The 7021-nt window shown below is 39.3% G+C and overlaps 1 long non-coding RNA gene across 1 annotated transcript; it reads right to left on the bottom strand.

The window, feature by feature from the left end:
* LOC145442966 (uncharacterized) lies at positions 1-625 on the bottom strand. The gene is made up of 3 exons (XR_013916220.1): positions 533-625; positions 332-415; positions 1-96 (listed from the first exon to the last, which is right to left on the bottom strand). It is a non-coding gene; the product is annotated as an uncharacterized LOC145442966 (long non-coding RNA).
* Between the last annotated feature and the right edge of the window lie 6396 nt (positions 626-7021).

The raw sequence follows: 7021 nt of genomic DNA, 5'->3' as shown, positions 1-7021 counted from the left end.
TTTTCAATGATAATTTTATTTTGTCGTCAGCAAGCAACAGATAAATCCTTTTTCTCCTTCAGCCTTTAGACTTTGCTCTTTTGTCGTTTAGAAGATCTGTGAATAAATTTTACAATGTAAGAAAGACGCGTATTTTTTATGCATGGGAGACACATTATTGCAATAATATATGACAAAAGTACCAAGGCCTAATAGGATGGTTAGTGATGTGAAATTGACGCGACACCAAGAAGCGCACGATATGAAAAACGAATATACCATCGACATTTACTGTGGAATGCAGAACATACAAATATGAATAGGGGAATATTATAATGCAAGGATCACTCACTCTCCTAAATCAAAGGATAGCATCGGCCTTGGTTGAAATTGCAGAAGTAGCCGGGAGGGCAATCCAAGTCTTGTTTGCAACCCTCTGCAACGGAAAAGATACATATTCTCTACTCTAATATTGAGCAAAGAAGCATGGCCGCGTTTCGCAATGAAATAACGGACTTTTCCAAGCAATAAAATACTGAAAACGGTGACTTACGTCCTCGGACTTCAGCGAGTGTCATCGCCATAATTGCCAATACAATGCAGGTGACTTTCATCTTGTTTATTGATTATTACAGGTTCTGTATTACCGACAGTATTACCTTTAATTTTACGTAAACGGGTAGAATATCACGTCGCCACGTGTAAACATGATATAGAGAATTTTCATATGATATCCAGTACGGTTGCGATTTATGTTCCAACATTCAGAAATTTAACTATCGATATACCAGACTCAATCGTTACTAAAGTAGTACAAATGAAGAGAGATTCCTCATTTCTTCATCCATGAATGAGGAATGGGAAGTAGATTATATAGTCCGTGAATCACGTCATTTGGAATTCACAGCCTCATTATGAGACGCGAAAGAGTACGGTTGCGAATGTGAGCGACAGTAATTTGAGATTTGAAATCGATGGAAATGACGAAGCTCGTACTACCAAGTTGCGTTGCATTGCGGCTATCACAGCGTATCAAACAGCATCCAAGGATTTGACAAACGGACCGCACTCTTATTTGTGAATTTCAGGAAACCTATGTTAAAAATTGCTTGAAATCTTGTCGATGCCAAATATAGCATATTCTAATAATTACAAGAGCGCCTTTTTGTAACTTTAAGCAGTTCCTTTGGATAACGTAAAATTCCAACCGGAACCAGGAAATTGTCTGGAAACTCGGTTAGTTATCTCTAATGCGATAACGCCAGCGACATCGCATAAAACGCGAGTAAATCATCGCGGAAATCTCATAAAGAGTGGCGACTGGCCGATGCAACGAAGCACTTCTTGGCGGTAATGTCTTCGCACTTGAGTGCGGATCACGCCGCTTCAGAAGTAAAGATGTCTGTTCCTTTCGACGCCTTTATGGATTCTGAGTTTCCTGCGATGCCGGAGTCGAATACAAATCCCTGTAATCGAAAAAATGCAGACGGAATAATTCTTAGTACGATGTAGTTACTGCTGTGACGTGTCCGGAGATATTCCATCATCGTTGCAAGTAGTGTGGAACGAGCAGCGAGTAACACCGTATTTATTACTCGCCAGACCGATTAAAACCTCGTTATCAACCATTTTTCAGTTCCTAATGCCGGGCGAAGATACTTAGAATATATCCACAACACTAAATATCGGCTAAGCACACGCGACGTAGAGAAAGTTTTACCCTTCATTTATACTGAATATATACAAGATCTCGATGATTTCGCAATTTATCCATATTTCTTGACGACAATGCTGAACGTGGTATTCATTAAAAATGGATCAATATACACTCGTTAGCGTCGCAAACGCTATTGACGCGAAAAAACATCACAATCAAACGAAAGGCCAGGATGAATAGACTGCTTGGGGGGAAAGCAAGCCGGTTTACAAAATTATATCTTTTGGAAAATGAGTTGTCTTGAAAATTGTATATTTCACAAAATATTTCCTTCGTGATAGTGATAATATTTTTGATATTGCATCGAGGTCCAAGAAAGTTGTATCGCAAGCACCAGCTTGAGAACCGCAGCGTTAGCAGAAACGTCGATGTGTAGATGGGAGGCTATGTTAATTGACGTGTAGGCTCGCCTCTGTTACGAAATCACTGCATCGTGGAGTTTCCGACATATTCGTCTGGAGCGTAATATGATGTTTCCTGCAAAACTTTTCCTGCCATCATTTACGCGAGCATAATAATTATAATAAAGATGAGCTACTAATTGAGGATCTTCACATTCAGGTGTATTTTCAACGCTTAACATCGGTAATAATTTGGGTGAGAATTTAATTTCGAACGTGATGCTTTTGGTGGCGTACCAATCGAACATCTTATCCATCTACAAGCGCAGGCATTAAAAGTTTTCGAGTACTCACAGTAACTTGCTACAGTAGATTGACTAGATTTTGCGGAAGGGTGAACGAAACAAAAACGAAAAAAAGTAAAGAAAAGATGAACATGTGATTGGCGTAGAGAAAATGAAATTGATTGGTCACATTGTTTGATATTTCGTTCTTCAAATGGGTTGAAGGGCTATCAAACATAAATAAATCCCAATAAAATCATATACCAGTTCTGTATTAAGCAGTGGTTCTTAACCGGTGATCCATGGAAACATCAGCGGTTTCGTGAGCCAGTCTCGAGGATTACGCTGGAGGTTAAGACACACACTCAACTCATATATATAATATGTGATGACACGCCATTATTGGTTGCAAGCAATTAAGATCCGTTGGCGAATTTTAAGTGCGGGGGTGTCACGCCGTTTTTACCGAATATTACGGACATGCTGCGCCGGGTAAAGCCTCGCGTTTCTGAAATGGTATTTGAAATGAAAAAGCAGCAGCCGTCACACTGATTTGCTATAAACATTCATCACAACGTTACTGTTTTAATGATATTGTTCTCACTTCGTTGGCGCGGGGTTCATATTGTGCAACAGTAATCTATAGGAACGTAGGCCTACTAGGTGTGTAGTGAGATGTTTAATATGGTAGAATTTGGTTCATGTGACTCGAAAAAATTGTGGTTCCGCGAATACTTGCAGATTAGCCTAAGTTATGATTAATAAACAACGCGCTAAAGTGAAGGTTTGTTTTGATCCTCGCACTACAAAGAGCAGAGTCGGGTAAATTACGGCCCGCGACAACATTTGGTGCGGCCCGCGAAGGCATCGAGAAATGTAATAGAAATAGTGATAAAAATGAGCAGTGAGAAATTTGATTACTAGAACGACTTTATTAAACTTTTTCCCAATATATTTTATCATGATAATAGTTAAGGTATAATGTTAATAGTGCATTTCCTGATTTTATTGTTAGCGCAATAGCCTGACCTCGGGCCTACACGCATTTTTTAACGCTCCTATTGGCAATTATCCAAGTAAACCAAAGCGGAAATGACTTGGTTCGGATCACAATTGTGATTTTAGATTACTTTCAGTGTAAAATGTTCAAGACAACGGTAAATTATGTTTATGTTGATCTCACAAAAGAACGTGAAATAGGCAAGTTCAACCCGGAAAGCGTTTGCTGAAACGTATTTAACGGTAACATGCTGGTTACGAAGCTGTCAGCAGTGTTTGTTTTTAAGCTGAACTGAACGCGGAGTGGACATATCAATAAGGCGATCGTTGCTCACATGTTCAAATTGCCACACCATCCTATGAATCGGCGCAACCCACTTCATCCCTAATTCAGACGAGTTAATTGAGAATGACCAGCTTATAAAATCTCGTTATTGTCTCTTGCACATGTGCGTTATTGTCAAATCTCATTAAATCAACATTTGAATTGTTGTATTGTATGTGTATTGTCTCCATGTCTTGCCTTAGCGTTATAGTTTCGATTTTGTTATAGTGTTGCCCGCGAATGGATTCAGATGCTGAATGCTGCCCGCGAGCTGGAAAGTTTCCGACCCTACAATAGACGCGAAATAGTGTAGGGCCAACATGATAAGGATAAGTGAGGCTGTCAAAAGAAAAAAATCTCGTTACTCCCTCAAGAAACATGGTGAAATGAAATATCATATTTTCGTTTAAGCGTTGCCTGCAACAATTAGATTGAGACTTAAAAAGGAATTGATAATGAGAGCTGGTACTGGAGCTGATAATGAGATGTCAATCAAACAAGTTATTCGAATCCACACTGACAGTCAATACGTCGTAAATGCATGCTAACATTGCAAGGAAAGTCATTTCCTGTACTTGGATTAATTAAGAGAGAGACGGTATGATGTCGGTTGATGAACAATGTTGAAGTGTAGCCGAAAGTTCGGAGGTCTTACATATTCAAAGTGATCAAGGCAATTACGCATCATCCGACGATGCGTTTTCTGTGGTATCCAAGGATAAATATACACGTCACTTTATTAACGTTTGAATCCACATAGGGAAGATGTGGTACCGATGGATCCAAAATTGCAAAATGATCTCTGGCCCTCAAATCCTCAGTCGAGAACAGCAGATCTTTTGATGGCCCAACACTTTGATCCAAGCTCTACCTATCGCGGACATTTACATGGATATCCGCCTTTTCAAAAAAATATTTATGAACGTTCAAACGTTGAACGTTGCTCGAACGTATCATCAGCGGAAACGTGGGATTAGCAGGAGAGTGCATCAGGTTAGTTGAAGTTACGACCTCGATCAGTATGGTTATTATACATATGTTGCAAGTGACATTGAGAGTAGGCTACGTGCTGTTGTATCGCGTGGAGGAAAAATGACTGACGCAGCATATGTTTACCACGTACTACATAAAGAAATGGAGTTAAAATATGGAAGTCGCGTAGAGCAAGTGCAACATGTAAAGGAGCGATTTAAAACCAAGCTATAATCCATTTTTAGCATGGTTCTATTATATCTTTGATTTCCATAACAATGAGCTATACGACGGGTTAACTGCATCTGAATGTTATCTATGGCACAATGGCTTGCAAGCAAGAAGCTCAACTACCCCTGCCAAGCACGACCGTGCCCGAACAATATGTAAATAGGTCGCTATTATTCTGTCGTTTAAATTTGAGATAGTTTCCCATTTCACGTACGCCCAGGCGAGACCCTCGAAAATTACATTATCACTGGGTCACCTTTTTCAGGCTATTGATTTTGGTAAAGTCGCTAGGAGTGAGTTTTTCTGTAGTGTCTTGTGTCAACTTTGCAGACCCATAGGGGGTTTGGGGTGTGTTATTTGACTTGTTTTAGGGGGAGGGATTTATCGCTATGCTGTTTGGCCTTCTGTGGGGAAATTATTCCCGCACTGCGTAGGCTAATTTTCTTGCTGTGTACCGGTAAAAATGTAATTTTTGGCATTCTCGCCCGTTGTTAGACCGTCCTTGGAATGACAAAGTAACAAATTCGACAGCTATGCAGGAACTAGTTTCTGCAAACGAACTTTTCGAGTATCTCATGCCCTAATAATTCAACAAAAATCATAAATGCAACATTATACTGCAACTTTTGATAAAATAAAGTGCAACTTTCTCGCGACTTTACTGGAACAAAGATTTGCCCTAATAATGACTTATACGCGTGCCCCCATGGCAGGTGCATACTGCATATATATATACTAAGGATTGTGTGAACCTTTGAAAGGTTCAGGTTCGCGTGAACGCGAACCTTTTTGAAAGGTTCTGTGTAAACGCGAACCTCTTGACGTCACGTGACGTCATATTGCTAATTTTATTCCTTCATTTCAGTGTAGTGATTGCACGATGCCTAGCGACGACTCGGGTCACATAATGCTACAATACTGACGTTTTAAACGTCGCCAAATTTATCAACTGCGTCAATCAAATTATATAATAATCCCATAAAATCAATATCTTCCGTCGCTTTGCCAACAAGTTCGACGAGGACATACATACAGCAGTATCCAACTCTCCAATTGCACAGATTTGGTTTTCATGATACAATAAACATATAAAGTCAATATTGACCCTGACCCCGCATGCCTGCTAGATTTTTAAAATCAGACAACGATATCAATTCCATTGATTGGTTGAGTAAGCATCATTCGCTGTCTACATGTAGTGTTGTGTGTTGTATGTGGGGTTAATGGTGCTTAACTACTAAGGTCTTGTGCACCAGACCATGTCGAAAATATTATATCCGCAAAATTTATATTAATCGGGTGGCTAATACGAATTCAATAACAGTCTGAAATGTATATGGAATGGATAATAGGGCCCGTACTGTCATGTCGACATGGTTCCGTCTCGCATTTCGCTCTTGATGTTGTGTGATTACGGATCAAGCTCACAGCAGAGAGTCACTATATATTCACAAACAGAAAGCTGCGGATATTTCAAGCAAATTTTTGTAACAAAGCAAGTAAAATATTGGAGATTGTCAAGGTGTATGCTCGATTAGTGGTCAGCAGTTGAAATGCAATAAATTTCAACCCAAGATGTTATAATGGAGTGAAAATTTTAATATATGAAAAAGGTCCACAATCCAGAACCTACCAAGGTTCGTTGTGAACGTGAACCTCTAAATTTCTGAGGTTCACACACAGAACGCGAACGTGAACCTCACGTACACACCATCCCTAATATATACCGTTCGCCATCATCCGAAATCATAATGGATCTTTCATGTGTCTGTCTAGCTTACTATGACAGGCAAATTTCACAAAAAGTATCACTTGTTTTCATTTTACGCCATTTTGCGGTTCTGAGTCAACGAAAATATAACACTGGTCTAAAAATCTCGAAAAAAATGTTGCGCCAAAAATTTTAATGATTGATCTAGGCTAATTCAAGGTTGCTGGATCCGAATCTGTGCTCAGAATTTCTCTATCACGTTAGACTTTTTCCGTATGAATTTTTCTAGTTTTCATAAATTAATCAAATTTCGGCTCTTGTTATTGACATCACGGTAATCATACAACAGCAACTGATCAAATATTGGTATTGAAATCATCTATCATGAAACCTTGGTTGTTGTAGTACAGAATGAGTGAGTTTTCGGTGAACTTAAATCCCGAGATTCTCTATCTTCGTTCA

This window comes from Botryllus schlosseri, chromosome 7 (genome assembly GCF_051294905.1).
Source record: "Botryllus schlosseri isolate E-star chromosome 7, Bs_hap1, whole genome shotgun sequence".
NCBI classification, from domain to species: domain Eukaryota; kingdom Metazoa; phylum Chordata; class Ascidiacea; order Stolidobranchia; family Styelidae; genus Botryllus; species Botryllus schlosseri.
Note: the sequence above shows the minus strand (reverse complement) of the source record. Positions and strands in the feature narration are given on the sequence as shown.